The sequence below is a fragment of the Macaca mulatta genome, chromosome 8 (genome assembly GCF_049350105.2).
Source record: "Macaca mulatta isolate MMU2019108-1 chromosome 8, T2T-MMU8v2.0, whole genome shotgun sequence".
In the NCBI taxonomy this organism is placed as follows: Eukaryota; Metazoa; Chordata; class Mammalia; order Primates; family Cercopithecidae; genus Macaca; species Macaca mulatta.
In genome coordinates this window covers 17298455-17315365 of record NC_133413.1, presented here as the reverse complement: position 1 = coordinate 17315365, position 16911 = coordinate 17298455, and the positions used below count along the sequence as shown (strand labels likewise).

Here is a 16911-nt window from a genome sequence, read left to right as displayed (position 1 = left end):
CTTCTTCAAACTTTTTCGGGGCTACATGTGCAGATTTGTTACATGGGTAAATGGCATGTCGCCAGGATTTGATGTACAAATGATTTTGTCTCCCAAGTAGTGAGCAAAGTACCTGATAGGTAGTGTTTCAATCCTCACTTTCCTCCCACCCTCCAACCTTAAGTAAACCCCAGGGTCTACTGTTCCGCTCTCTGTCCATGTGTACTCAATGTTTAGCTACTACTTGCAAGTGAGAAAATGTGGTAGTTGGTTTTCTGTTACTGCATTAATTTGCTTAAGATAATGCCTTCCAAGTGCATTCATGTTGCTACAAAGGACATAATTTCATTTGCATGGCTGTGTAGTATTCCATGGTGTATATGTACCACTTTTTTTTAATCCAGTCCACTGTTAATTGACAGTCATATAAAGTAGTTATTACCTGTCAACTTCCAAATGAGGAAACTGAGACTTAGAAAAATTTACCTAACTTGTTCAAGACTGCACAACTACTAATCGGTGAAGTTTGGACTGAAACCCAGGACTGTTTGTATAGGTATGTATGCCCTTCCCACCATATAGTAACTTACCAAAACACAGGAGGAACCTCAAGTAAAACTTTGTAAAAACTTTAATTAAATGTTGACAGTTAAAGTAATTAAAATCAGTATTTAAATAACTGACGAACATATCTGAGTTTAACAGTACAGGATAATATGACCAAATTTACATAACAACTGCAAAGTAGTTTGCCTCTATGAGGATCGCAAACTTAAGGAATAACTTCAGACGTCTTCTAGGTGAGTGGTTTATAATCCTTTCTGTTTATTTTCAGTAACAGAATCTTCTTTGATCAATCTTTTGTCAAGGTCATCAATGGACTCCCCCATTACTAAATCCTATGGTCATATCTAAGTCTTACTGGACTTAAGCTACCTGAAAACTCTGCTGCATCTAACCACTTGTTCTCTTTAATATTTTCTTCATTTGACTTCCAGAACCCCAGTCTTGCAGATGATTCTGCCTCACTGGCTCTTCCTCCTCCGGAAGGAGGAGGCTCTTCCCTTCCTACATTCTAGACTCTGGAGTATCTCAGAGCTCAAAAGGCTTAGGCCTCTTCTCTCTACTCAGCCTTCCCAGGTGTTCTCATCCAACTTCATGGCTTTAATTATGTCTATATTGATGATTCTCACATTGGTGTCTAGTCTGATATACTGGAAGTCTGAAAACAGCTAAAACGCAACTCCTGATCTGCCTCTCTTTCTGTCCCAGCATCTTGCTTCTCTCCCATTCTCCCCTAACTCAGGAGAATAACTTAATTTTTCCAGTTGTTTAGGTAAAAATCCTGGAATCACCTTTGTGTCTCTGTCCTTACTTTTCTTTCACTCTTTTCCTTGACTTTATTCCCTCCTTCCTCCTCCCTCCCTCCCTCTCCACATATCCAGTCATTCAAAAAATACTGTTGGCTCTACTTTCAAAATTCATTCCAAATTCAACCACTTTTCACCCCTCCCAGGAAGAACTAGCAAAGGAGGCTAAAAAATAAGACCCCAAGATCTGTCTGATCCAACCAGTCATCATCTCTTGCCTAGACGATTGCAACAGCCTCCTTTATTCTCTCTGCCTCTACCCTGGAGTTGATTTGTCATTCAGATGAATACTGCTGAAACTATCCTATCATTACTTTGCTCAAAACACTTCAATGCTTTCTCAAATGTGTGAGAAAAGCATCATATCATGCAATGCATTTTGTGCTTCCAGTCACAATAACCAGAAACCTATGTATTTCTTTTCAATTTAAAAATGCAGCTAGGTTAAAATAAATCACACTTTGTCCTTAGAGACTTGGTTCATGAAACTGATCTATAACCGTTGTAGCTTATTTCTTGTATACATAAGGCAGGAGAGAGGAACGGCTTTGGAGACAGTCCGGAATTTGCCACCTACTAACTGTTATTGTGAACAAACTACTTAGCCTCAATTATCTTTAAAATAGGATTAAGAGGATATTCCTCAAGATACTTTCCTAAAAATCATATAAGATAGTATGATATACAATAGTGTAATTGATCAAATAGAAATCATTTCATAGTCTCCACTTCAACAAACTTTGTATCTTGTTCACTTGATCTTAGCCAAAAGGCCGAAAAGCTGTTTTTATCTTCTCAACAAACAGCATTCAGAAATTCATTTCCTTTTCGTAAGTGAATTTAGTGTGTTGAACTGATAGTTTTAAAAGATAATATTCAGGAATGTATACTAACATTCTATAAAATACATTCAGGAATGTATACTAACATACTATAAAAACATTGATTTTTGTACATCTTTTTATTTTTGTCTTCAAAATCATATCAAAAGTAGATACCCTAAGAGCCTTCAGGATTTACTTAGCTTGAATTTGTTTGCAAATTTTTAATTCATCAATTAGTATGTATCAGGCACCACCTCAGGCAACAGAAATCCAGCAGTTATAGGAAAAAATACCTATGTTCTCAAGCAGCTTACACACACAAATTACAAGATTACATTTTATCTACTAATGTGCAACAAAGAGATTACTGGCATACACCAAAAGCTATAAGAGTAAGCACAAGAATAAGAATGAGTAAGTATTGCAAAAGTCTTAAACATTGAACTTAGATAGCTAGCTTTCATTTATGGGGCCCTTAAAGCAATGATTTAATTCACTTAAAATTAACCTTAGGTCTGCGATTTTAACCTGGTCTTAAAAATTTGTCTCTAACAGATGTATATACTTTCAAAATCCTTTGAAAGAGGGAATATTGAATAATGAATTCCCTGAAAGCTAAAGCATGGTGTTCATTTATTTATTTTCCTCTCTGATTTTTTACTAATTCTCATGAGTGAGGGAAATAGCAGTAACTCAGGATAATTTATTCCAAAATATATATTTAACTTGTATTAATAAGGGCAATGCATTTTCAGATCAGGTGAATAGTCAAGAAAAAAATGTGTGCAGGCTTTGATAATGAATACGTATCAATTCTTCCACAGGAACAAATGTTTCAACAAACCATTAATATCAATGTTTTTTATTTGTGTAGGCCATTGAATATTTCTCTTCTTTTTCTTTTGTTTTTGAGACAGTTTCACACTTTTTGCCCAGGCTGGATTGCAGTGGCGTGATCTCGGCTCACTGCAACCTCCGCCTCCTGGGTTCAAGCGATTCTCCTGCTTCGGCCTCCTGAGTAGCTGGGATTACAGGTATACACCACCATGCCTGGCTAATTTTTTTATTTTTAGTAGAGATAGGGTTTCACCCTGTTGGCCAGGCTGGCCTCAAACTCCTGACCTCAAGTGATCCGCCCACTTTGGCCTCCCAAAGTGTTGGGATTATAGGCGTGAGTCACCGCACCTGGCGTCATTCAATATTTCATAGAGCATATGAACCAACATAAAATAAAAAGTGGCTCAATAAAAAAAATGGTTCATAAAAATAAGGTTGTAAGAAAATTCATTGCCATGACTCATGACTTACTTAAAGCCCAATTTTATGTAGAAGAAAAACAGTATAGCATAATATGAGAAAATATATATGAATGATATGTTCTTAATTTCAACTAACATAGTTGAAAATAAAAAATTGTATATTTTGTTTAATATAGTTTCTATACCTCTTATATGGCAATATCAAGAATGAGTAAACATAAAATGGAAATGAAGCTAAATATACTCTATATCAGTATGTGAAATAAACCTGATTCCACTTAAGTTATTACTAAATTCTTGGGAACATGACACCAGTCAGCATGTTCTGCTTTTTCAACATTTTTAAATTCTGCTGGTAGTAAATACTCCTTAAGGAATCTTTTTAAACACATGTTCTGAAAATAAGAATGGCTACGGTGGACCAATAGGTTGTTACTTGAGAAGGTAGCTATGGCAACAAAAAGCAAACTGAACTTAGAAGTCAGTTTCCAGTGCTAATAATGGCCATTCAATTTAAAGAAGTAGTGGTTACTTAATGAGTTCAGTAGTTTGGGCCTCAGTTTCCTAATCTGCAAATTGGAAACTGACAGCACGAAGGAAACAGTGCAGTGCAGTAGTTTATAAAATAGATTTTAGTCAAATTCCCTGAAGTCAAGTTTCACAAGAAAGACCTTGAGCAAATTACTCTAAACTTCAAATTGTTAAGCTCTTTGATCGAAATAATAGTGACAAGTGAATTGATAATACATGTAAAATAGCCTAATGCCTGAAACACAGTAAGAAGTCAATAAATATAATCTATCACCACCACCACCACCACCACCACCATCATCATCACCAATCATCTAAGATTCAAATGAGATTCCAAATTTTAATGTCTTAGGACATATGATTCATAGATAAAATTAGTCTTACTGGTTTATGCCCATTGTTAATTCAGTAATAGCAAACTATATCTGAGTTAATTCTCTTGCCAGTAATTTGTTTTTGTAAATTTATGCAAATCCCTTATATACCAACCTGATATTATTAGCCTTGAGAGCAAAACATATTAACAACCAGCCTGTTTAACCCTAACAATGACTGCTTTAGTTAAATGGGCTTTGGATCAAAACCAAATTCTAATATAAGCAGAGTGCAAAAAGTTGTTCAGTAATACATATTTGCCAGAAAATAGCTATTTTGAAGACAATAATACACAGTGTTAAAATTAATTATTTCTCTTATTCACTGATAAAGCAGTGCTGGTATTGCTTTGCTTTGGCATATAATCCCTACTAAAAAAAAAAAAATTAAAATGCTTAAATCAATCCCATGAAATTTCCGAATTTTGATCATTTTTTAAATTATAACTTATTTTAAAAAGGCCCATTTATAACATTAAGTAAATGACAAATGAAACTAAGATTTGACAGTGTTGGATGATACCCAAATGGTGATTTGTCTCAGTTTGGGTCAAATCCACAAAAACACTTTTTGGTCCTTTCTTCTTGCATTTTAAAATAATACATGATTGCAAAATAAACCAAGAGCTTGTCCGCAGCTAGAGGAAACAAGGCTGATTATCTCTGACTAACTATATGAATTCTTTCAGTCCAATCTTGTCATGCAGTTTTACGCAAATCAGTATGAAATGATATGCAAATTTTTTTCCATCTATTTTCTTTCATCCTCCTTGAAAACATCATGAAAAAGTACTAGTGTAAATCCTTTCAGTCTGTTTCAGTCCTTTATTCACTACCTGCCAGAACAAGGGCGATGGACACGCAAAATCTGAGAAAATCTTTTAAGTGATAATCTCTCAATTGTTTAGCATCTGATTCAGTAATCTTTATGAATACAGAAATTATTGCAATAGCAAAAAAAAGGAAGAAAATATAATTTACTGTCAACCCAAAAACAAGAGGGAAAAAACCTTGTATTATCCTTGACAACACTTCTCAGAAGTCAGAGGGTTGCCTTACTGTTTTTAAATGAACCTCTCTCTGAAATTCATCTTAACTACTTAAGATTTTCCAGTAGAAAAGTCCTAGTTTTCCTGATCAATGTCTACATAAAATGAGAGATCTGCTTTTCTGTGCATGACAGAATCAGTTTATTTTTGCTGAGTGTCTTAGTCTGCTTGGTTGCCCTAACAAAATACCATAGACTGGATGGCTTAAACAACAGAAATAATTTTCTCACAGTTCAAGAGATTCAGAGTCCAAGATGAAGGTGCCAATGGGATTGGTGTCTGGTGAGGACTCCCCCTGGGCAGAAGACAGCCAGCTCCTCACTGTGTGCTCACATGACCTCTTCTTTGTGAGGGATAGAGACAGGTAGGCGTCTCGATACTTTCCTCTACTTCTAAGGCCAACAATCCAATCAGATTAGGGACCTTCTCTCATGACCGTATTTAAACTTAATTGCCTCCTAAACGCCCATGTCCAAACAGTCACATCTGGGGAGTTAAGACTTCGACATCTGAATTTTAGAGGAACAAAATTCAGTTCATACCTCTCAGTAATTCTAAGTGAATAAGATAGCATTTCAAAACCTATCAACTAGTGGGAATGTAGTCATGATACTAGTCCCAAGTCTCCTTTGTGTGCTAAAATACTATGAATTATTTTCTTTTCAGTTTCGTTTTTAGGATACTAATGTCCAGGAAAGGATACTTTTGAACTCTTAAGACAGGAAGTATCTTGGTTCATCACTGTAACTGCACAAAGTAAGCTTAAATCCCACTCTAACATTCTAATAAAAGATTCCTGTTTCTTACTAGTTACATGTTTGTAGTCCTATCCTTGGGATCTTCTTTGAGGCAGCATTAGTTCTTACTAGGCTCTACACCAAATGGCAGATGTGATATAGATGATAAAATACTCAGGCCACGTCCTTCTGGATTTGCCGGAAAGAAGAGATATAAATGGGTATCATCTCCATCCAGGTGACAAAGAATGCCACTTGTTTGATTTCCCAGACGCTGCACATAACTTCTGCTGGAAATTCCTAAGCACTTCATTAAATATTTGGCTTCCACTAAAAAATGATTACAACAGAGAAATAAAACAGTTCTTCATGAAAACAGTGACAAATCTTGATTACTTGCCACTCAAAGAATTTTTTTTCTGCGAGGTGTCAGCAATAAGCCACCATTCTCTTTTCATCTGAAGCTGCAGGACATTGTTTAGCAATGTCTCAGCTGAATTTACTGCAACTCTGTTATGGAATACGAAATCCTTACCTGGCCCAACCATACTCCAAAAAGTCATCTTGGAATTTTATTTTCCTATTTGAGGATCAAAAGGGTTGATACTTAACCTAAGTTAGTGGTTCTCAAAAGAATTTCAAAATAATGTGTGCATGAAATTGACCAGAGATATTTGTTTAAGAAACAGATTTTCAGGCTCTATATATGGAAATTCCAATGTATCAGGTCTGTGGTAGGACGAGAAATATGTACTACTTAAGAGCTATAAGCCATGACTAAATAACACTAAATAACTACATTTTGTGGGAGGCTGTATGGGAAGGTGCAATGTATAATACTGTAAAAGCTTTCAGAAAGGCTATATATTCAGGGAAGACTTCTCACTAGTAAGAAGAAGAAGAAGAAACTTCTCACTAGTATTTTAAAAGTTTTTTAAAATAATAAATGAACTGCTACACATCCAGATAAAATATCTTAATAGTGTAAGATGATTTGTTTTTTAATAAAAAAATTTCCACTGGAACAGTGGGAGTTGAGAGCTCTACAGACAGAAGCCATATAGAGAGCTTGTGGCAAATTGCGCCTAAGCAATAGAAGATTCTACATACATGAAGTTAATCAGGCAGGTAAGCAACACCACATAACAACTAACATATTTCTGAAAATTCAGATTGCAGTCATCCTATCTAGTATTTTCAGAGCATCTCTAGAATACTATAAGAGGCATGGTAAATATTACAGGAAGAGAGAAACTGAGCCTTTTGGAGATGGAAGAACCAAATGGTGGGTTAGTAGCTTCTAACCAGAGACTGGATTAAGTCCACGGATTTTTGGTTAACTGTGGCCCCATGCTTGGTCTTATTCAGTCCCTTCTTCATAAAAAGTTATCTGTCCTGATAGTAAAATGGAGAAATAGCTCTCTTGGTGAGCTTTACCTTTATTACACTGTCAATAAGACTGGTAGTCTAGGTGTTAAAGTTAAAAGAAAAAAAAAAGAGAGACAAAACAAAACCCATCAATAGTAAGGAAACCCTAAGCAGAATATACTGAAATAATTCACGATAACTGGCCCTCCGTAGAAAGTCAGTCAACAAAAACACAGACTGCAAGTATGGAAAACTCCTAGGATCCTAAGATAACACAAAACAACCCTAAGCCCCAGACACTAGTGAGACAGCTAATGGGAATCAACTGTGTTTCAGGAAACACTTTATACTGTTTGATCAAAACTGTTAATAGGACCAATTAGAGAGCTTCTCATTCTACTGTATTTTCCAAATAAATGTTGAGAGAACAAAAATACAACAACACAATAAGATGAAGTTTCTTCTAAATACAAACTTTAAACGTCTGTCCCATGAACTGCTTAAGTAATTTTAGTAATTTGTGTTTTGTTGATAATACATTTCTAGACTTATAGATTTCATTTTGTTCACTAACAAAGAAAAATGGAAATATATAATTGCATAGAATTTTCTTGTGCAAGTAAATGAAATTAAAAGTTCAAAATGAAAAAGTATTACATCCTTCAGCATTTTAAAATTCAACTGAATAGCTTTTAATGTAAGATACAGAAAATATGTATATCTATGCTGGAATTGCTTTTGTAGCTGTCACATTGGGTATACATGAAAAGTATAATATAATCTCTGTGTATGTGTGTGTGTGTATTTTACTTTTTATCCTGGGGGGAAAAAGCAACTATATCAAGGAACATTAATATTCTCATATCATTATTATAAATGTAAATCCAAAATACAAAACCGAAAAAAACTTAAATAACTTAAAATTTTCATAATTCTGCATTAAGGATGAAGTTACTCGTTTCATATCACCAAATATTTTGTACTGTGATTGTCTAAGAAATGAATTAGGAACAGGTTCTCTGTGCCCTAATCTAGATTTGCCAATAAATTGAATGATTTCCCCAGGAAAGCTATGTAACCACTGTGTAATTCATTTTCTAAGTACAAAACATTTTTTCTTACTTAGGGGTGATTAGGAGATAAAAAAAGATGTTATTAGCAAGCAAAGTCTATAAAATGTGTTTAAACAAAAAATAAGAATCATTGTCTTCTTTAAAGCAGTCTCTTACATTTTCTTTTGATGTACCTATGAATATGAATGTCCATAATACTCTCAGTATTCACATGAAAATGCTTTGACAATTCTATAAGCACATGAACATGGATGACAAGAACCCTGGGTGGCCAGGGAATTACTCTTTAATAAGGAACCTTTTCACATGTCTGTTATATTGCCCTTTGATCATTATCTGGATTTGTATTTATTTGTGGTCACTGCCTCAATTGCAATATAATCAAAATCTCTCTCTCAGTGCCATTATATCATCCTAAACTACTATGTCCAGTACTTCAGATAGCTTTACTTTACATTCTTGAAACTTCTCTTATATGGTCTCAAGAATGACATTTCCCCTAAAGTTCACCTAATGCCAGCAGCTTTGGAACTCTAATGTCATCCATTTGCTCTGTATGTCCAGGTCCACTGCATTGTGATGAGCAAATCTGGAAAGTCACTGCTTCTAAATCTTTGACATCAGAGACTTTATCTTGACATCTGATATGAAATACAGTACAACAGTATGATAAATGAAACGTGTCTAAGAAATAAAAATGGCCCTAAGGATTCAGATATTAGGCCTATATAACATGGTTGACAGTACCATGGCTTTGCAGGCCTTCAGACTGAGTTTAATAATGAGTGTTACTTGTTGAGGCTGCCTAATGAGACTTAAATTTAGAGGTAATTTTATATTTCTTTAAGCTTGCTACTTGAAGGCTACAGATGAACAAAATTCATTTTTATATTTAATCAGTAAACTATCAGTGTGAATCAAGGTATATAAGAAATGTTCTGTGTATATATATACCATATTTAACAATGATATATCACTTCTGCTTCTGCTACAAATACTTTATAGCACTCAGCCTGGGCAACACTGTGAGACACTGTCTCTACAAAAAATAATTAGCTGAGTGTGGTGGCAAGTGCCTCTAGTCCCAGCTACTCAGGATGCTGAAGCAGGAGGATCACTTGAGCCCAGGAGTTTGATGTTACAGTGAGCGATGATCATGCCATTGCATTCCAGCTTAGGCAACAGAGTAAGAGCTTGTCTGTACAGAAACAAACAAACACAAAACTTTATAGCACTAAACACAATAATCACGTTTAACAGAAATCCCATACTCTAATGGTTTGGATCTCTGGTTCCATGCGAGACTTCTAGGCTTGAATTCTGTGTGCAATTGAGCATTTTATTTAGCCAACATATGATGCAGTTTCCTGGCATGTGAAATGGGGATAAAAGGATCTGTACTTCATTAAGGTCGTTATAGTAAGTTAAAGTTTTTAGAAAAGTGTGATGTAAGCTTTCAGTGTTAGCTATTGTGGTTGTATGTTATCATGTTTATTCTACAAATATGTATTGAGTGTCTAATACATGGCAGGTTACATTCCTAGGCATGTGAGATAAAATAGTGAACAAAGCAATTATCTCCGGCCTCATGGGGCTGTGTGTGTATGTGTTTGGGAGATGACAGACAAAAAACAGTGATTCTAAAAATATGTGTATGTGTACAATATAAAATGAACTGTACACTGTAAGTGCAAAGTGCTGTAAGAAAAGGAAAACCAGAAAAAAGTAAGGGAGTCAGAAGTATTGACAATGGGGAGCAGGTTGCAATTTAAATGGGAAGAGGGTCAGGATAAACACCACAGAGACTGTCTTTGGCATCTGAACACAGTTGTGAACAAGGGAAGGCAGTTAGTCATATGGATTCTGGGGGAAGCACATACAAGAAAGATGGAATAATGGTCAGCACGAAGGCCTTAAGATAGACATATGTTCAAGGAACAGTAAGAGGGTTAATGTGCTGGTGAAGACTTAAATGTTATGCTGAATTATATGGTGAGTCATAAAAGGAAGACTGTGAGAAGAGTGACATGAACTATGTCAAGAACAGACTATAATGAAGCAAGAATAGAAGCATGGAGACTAGGGAACGTTTACTACAGTAATCCAGACCAAAGATGCTGATGACGTAAGGCAGTTCGACAGCAGGTAGTAAGAAGTGATCTGATCCTGCAGCAGGTGGTAAGAAGTGATCTGATCCTGGATATATTTTAAAAGAAAAAATACATACATATATATATATATATATATATATATATATATATATATATATATGTATGTATATATTTGAAGGAAGAATGACAAGATTTCTTGTTTACTGTGTGTTTTTATACAAAAAGCAACAACATTAAAACTGATAGGATGTAAAGATTTAGTTATTTTAACGTCCAAATTCACAGTAAACACATATTTGAGTATTTGTAATACAAATATAGACCATTTAATATTTAAGTTCAATTGAGGATATATGAATTTCAAATAAAATCAACATAAGTTATATATTTAAGTTTATGAAAATTAAAGAGGTCACCAAAATGGTAAATTGTACTTTAATTACAAGAGAGATACATTATTTGTCCATGAAGTTCTATTCTCTTTTTATATTTCTCTCCTTTGGAAGATGTGTATCCTTAAATTCAACAGCTCTTTTACATGAAAGACTCCATCCCAGACAGGTCTATATTTTCACAATTTATGAAGTAAGTACCGGTTTCTGACTTGATATCCCACTTGAATGTCCTAACACTCTAAAATCAAAACCGTACAAATAAATGTCAATATTCTCCACACAAACAAATGTATCTTCCCAGCACGCCAAGAACCTATCAGTATTACAACCATTCTTCTAATGACCTAAGCTTCAACTCTGACATCTCTGCCCTACAATCAATCACAAAGCTAATGGGCATTTCCTGTTTTCTACTGCCACTTTTCTGTTACTTTGACCCAAATGATTCTGTCTGAATGTTTAACGTATCATGCTTGGATTATCACTCATCTTTACTTTCCAGTTCCTCACTTCTAGTTAAATTTTCCAAAATCACTACTTTCATCAATCTATTACTCACAAACATTTGAAAACTTAAAATTGATTAGAGGTAATTCAAATCCCTTGGCAATCTATGCCAAACATCTTTGAATCAATCAATAAATAAATATTCAGTATTTAGATATTGTTTCATAAAATACAAAATGCAAGTAAATATAAAACATAGTGTCTTGGCTCAAAAGGAAATATAGTATATATACTTAAAAATGTCTAATCATGCAAGGCAAAATAGAATCTTCATTCTCTTTTAAGTATTTTGTTTAACACTCAAGATTTAGTAGAGTAAGATGTAAATCTGTGCTTGAGTTAACCTCCTTCGTAACTGGGGATAAAAGTGTTTCTCTTCTTGAGAGCTGCTATAGGACTCAGCAGATCACAAATTAATAAAATTGGCAATTAAGTTGTATGGTACAAAATGAAGAATAGAATTTTGGTGGTCAATTTAACTATATGTCCAAATGAGTGCTAGAGAAACACAAAAGTTGAAATTACAGTAGGCTGACATGGAAAGACTCCAGAGATGGTTAACTATAAACAGAATATTTTAATGTAGATTATACTGAGGTAAGTAAGGAATATTGACACAGGATTTCAAACAGGTACAATGTGACAAGGAAATTAATAGAGGATGGAAAGCAAAATTGTTTCTCTGGTCTTACTGGGAAGGAGTTTGGAGGCAGACATGATTGGGATACCAGATTATGTACAATTTTCTTCACATCTCTATAAACAAAATCACATATTTCAGTAAAAGCAGTCTCTTCATTATTCTCAAACAATCCTATCCCCATTTTGACCTCTATACAGGTTCTTAAGGCTGTTCCATCTCTTTTCCTGATTCATCTCAAAAAATGATGTTTCCTCTTATTGACAGACCAAAATTCACATTGATTTTAAGGCTAATTCAAATTCCACCTCCTTTAATGAAGATTTTTTCCTAAAATTTTGCCTCAGGATAATATTTATTGCTATTAAACTATTCCAATACTTACTAACTATAACATTTGACCTGTATTTTAAACATATATGGATTTATAATGCCATAGTGTTGTTTTCAAGCCGTAAATCCAGAATTCTGTCTATTGCAGGGAAAATGATATTATTTACAGAAGACAATAAAGGAGAACAGGCTTCAAATACATCCTTCAATATATTTTAAAACAATTAAATAATACAATACATTTAAACCCTACAGTAAAATATTCAGGGATTTTTAAAATTCAGAGCATCTAATTACAATTCTCTATTTTTTTGATTTCTCAAATGAAGCTATTATTAAAGTCCTCAAAAGGGTATGAAGAACAGTTAAACTCAAAAAATCGCATAAACAGTAGAGAAAAAGAGTGATGATTTAAATAATTATGTAGTAAATGTTCTTCAAAATTAATAAAACCAGAGTTACTCATTTCATATTTACACTGAGCTCATGAAATAATTATTTTCATTTTTGGTAAGGAGTTTTTTGCCAGTGAAGTTTCTTAACAAATAAATATTGATATTTGATACTTAGTATTTACTATTAGTATATAATTAAAATATTTCTCCAGAGATTTCAAAGTCTATTTCATCATTAGTAATTAATGTATCACAAGTCTATCAGTGTATTACAACACAGCACTTATACACACTTATTCAATTTTTTACCCATAAATTGGTTGTATCAAATATACTTCTATTTTTGACAACTTTTTCTTTATAGATTTCAAAAAGGTTACATTGACTTGCAAATATCAAAATCATACTTACTTATAAGAGTGTGTGACACTGTAAATATGCTTAATTTAAAAATGAAGAACAACTTTTCCTTAAACTGGTCTTTTTTTAAGCTGGTTAATTTATATGAAATCCCTCAGATTCGTCCTTAATGAGAAATACGTATTAATGAAAACAAGAACATTCACAAAACTTCAATTAGAATTTTTGTTTTTTTCTTCTGGAGACAGAGTCTCGCTCTGTCACCCAGGTTGGAGTGCAGTAGCACAATCTTGGCTTGCTGCAACCTCTACCTCCTGGGCTCAAGTGATTCTCCCGCCTTAGCCTCCCGAGTAACTGGGACTACAGATGTGTACCATCACATCAAGCTAATTTTTGTATTTTTAGTAGAGACGGGGTTTCACCATATTGGCCAGGCTGGTCTTGAACTCCTGACCTCAAGTGAACTGCCTGCCTTGGCCTCCAAAAGTGCTGGGATACAGGCGTGTGCCACCACGCCCACCCCTTCCATTAGAATATTTAAGCACAGTCAACACTCATTTTACATTGCATATTTAAGATCTTTGCTTTTTTTTTGTATATAAATCATATCTCAATACTAAAAAGAGATACGTTTTCATGGAAATATTATTTGGAAAACGTTAGGAGAACCAAATGAGAATTGTTTCATCATATCCACAGAAAAGTATGCCCATGGGTTTTACATTTATAATCTGGAAGCATTTTTTTTTTCTAAAACAGAGACTACTGCTAGAAAAATGTGAAATAATTTTTTATTTTTTACATCAGGAAATGTACAGTAGTCCCTCCTTATCTTTGGTTTTACTTTCTGTGGTATCAGCTACCTGCTGTCAACTACAGTCCGAAAATATTCTGTGGAAAATTCCAGAAGCAAACAATTCATATGCTTTAAGTTGCAGGCTGTTCTCAGTAGTGTGATGAAATCTCACACCATCCTGTTGTGTCCTCCTGGGGTGTGAACCGTGCCTTTGTACAGCATATCCACACTGACATGCTGCCCTCCCATTAGTCACCTAGTGGGCCACTCAGTTATCAGGTTGACAGATCACAGGAAGAAGAAGAATGGGTATAGTACAATTAGGTATTTTAAAGGAGAGACAGACCACAGACCACATCCACATAACATAATTTATTACAGAATAGTGTTATAATTGTTCTATTTTACTATTAATTATTGCTGTTCATCTCTTACTGTCCCTAATTTATAAATTAAACTTCATCCTGGTATGCATGTTTAGGGAAAAACACAATATATATAGAGTTTGCTACTATCTGAGATTTCAAGCACTCAGTGATTGTCCTGGATTAGGGTGGACTGTATAAAGATTATTTAATTTAATAATCAAAACAGAAAAAAAAGAAACCTTGAGGTGTACAGATTCTTCCATTTTACAGAAAAGGTTAAGTAACTTGCTTAATCAAGAAGTGTCAAGGGGCACCTGCATTCAAATGCAGAGTTGTATAATGTGCAATTCCATGCTCTTATTGTTGTATCATAGTTTCCAAAATAATCCAGTTTAAAATTATAAAGAGGTACAAAGAGGAAGAAATCCTACCAAGAGAGCTATTAACAATAAAATGCAAAATTCAGTTCTGAGTATCTGAAAATAGAAAACCAGTATCTACTAGAATTGGTTATATAGCTCTCACTTTAGACATTCTCTGGGTTTAATATACATCTTTCTTTTGAACATTCATCTTCTCAATTAAGTTTACTGATTCTTTATCAAACTGAACAAACTGAAAGAAACCTTAAACTAGCAGAGAGAGGACAAGAAATTATATATTTAGCATTCCTACTAAGAAAAAAGTATAACCTTTTTCTTAGTATAATTATGTAGTACTGAAACATCTGGATTAATACCAGATGTTTTAAGATAGCTCACAATTCTTCATTAGTACAATTATTTCAGAACCATGTTAGTATTACCTCTAAAGTTTCTCTTTAATAACCACTTCCAGCAGTTACAAACTACCAAATATAACTACTATATAAAATGTAGTGCCTGTATTGTAATGTAGAAATTTCTGATAATTAAAACACTTTCTGGCTGGAAATAGCGATGAGATGTCATTTTTTACAACCCTCTATCTTTAGATGATGGCATAATAACTTCAATAAAATTGGGGTTCAAAAATCAAAATTTAAAAACAACAAATATACTGGTACACTTGTTATTTACACAAATTTACTTTATGGATTAATCATTCAAATCCTTTATAAGTGTGTTTGAGGTAAAGAACTATACAATTCTATCCTCATGTTCCAATAATAGAGCATTTTAAGTTGTACAATGCAATTTATACAGGCTGTCTTCAAAATGCTCTGTACCACCAATAACGTATCTCATGCTGAGTACATGAAGTAGACGTTACTGAAAGTTGTTCTTAATTGTGTAAGACGTCTGTAGCTTCAATGAAGAGGTAATATCCTTCAAGGTGCACTTTCACTAAAATAAAACTTAAATCAGTAAGCCATTAACATGCAACTGGTATTTGCTTAAGTACTTTTCAAACGAGACCAAGGGTGTGAATAAGTGACCAATTATTTTCATGAGAAATATGTTGAACAAGTGTCAACTGAATATTAATGCTCTGTTAGAGGCTGATTGAGTCCCTCCCAAAAATTCTTAAGTCCTAAACCCCCAGTACCTCAGGATATGACTATTTGGTGAGAGAGTCTTTAAAAAGGTAGAGTCTTTAAAGAGGTCATTAAATGAGGTCACTAGGATGGGCCCTAATCCGATATGACTGGTAAAAAGATATCAAGACACAGACGTGCAGTGAGTAAAGACCATGGGAAGAAGCAGGGAGGAGAAGGCAGCCATCTACAATCCAAGAAGAAAGACCACAGAGCAAACTCGCCCTGTTGACTCGTGGGTCCTGTAGGCTTCATAATCTTGAGCAAATACATTTTCTGTTGTTGGAACCATCCAGTCAGTGGTACTTGTTACGGCAGCTCTAGCAAACTAATACATCTATTACAACTGACAAAATTATGCTAGTTTTCTTAAAATCTTTTAATCGATGCCACTAATGCCTTATGTTTATTGTCAGCATTCTTTTGAACAATAATAGCAACAGTATGCTTAGATTTTACTTTTAAAAATGTTAATTTTAACTGGAAATGCTTACACGCATGTAAATTAAACACATGTATTATATATACTTGCAAGTGTAAATATGTGTGGAAAAGCATAGAAAAGAAATGAGAAGAGACCACATTAAACTGTAAACCAGTGTTACCTTTGGAATGAGTATGATAAATTGGGAAGAGAATAACGAAAGGGAGGCTTTTATGTTTTCTTTTATATAGTTGCGTATTCTTTGAATCTTTTACGACTTTTACAAAAAAGCATTTGTGGATTATTTGGGATCAACATGTTCTTTAAAGAAAAGCAAAAATATTTACTGTTGCCATCAAGTTTGCAATATACTAGAAAAATAAGAATTACTTATAAATGCTGTGGACATCCATCTGATTTAATGACATGGAAATACCTGGTGACCTTAGAGAGTGTAATTATCAATGGAGCTACAAATAAAGGAGCCAGACTGAACTGTGCT

The 16911-nt window shown here is 34.1% G+C and overlaps 1 protein-coding gene across 5 annotated transcripts in view; it reads right to left on the bottom strand.

Annotated features, from left to right (window-relative positions):
* TUSC3 (tumor suppressor candidate 3) overlaps positions 1-16911 on the bottom strand; it is a 309201-nt gene that overhangs the window by 129941 nt on the left and 162349 nt on the right.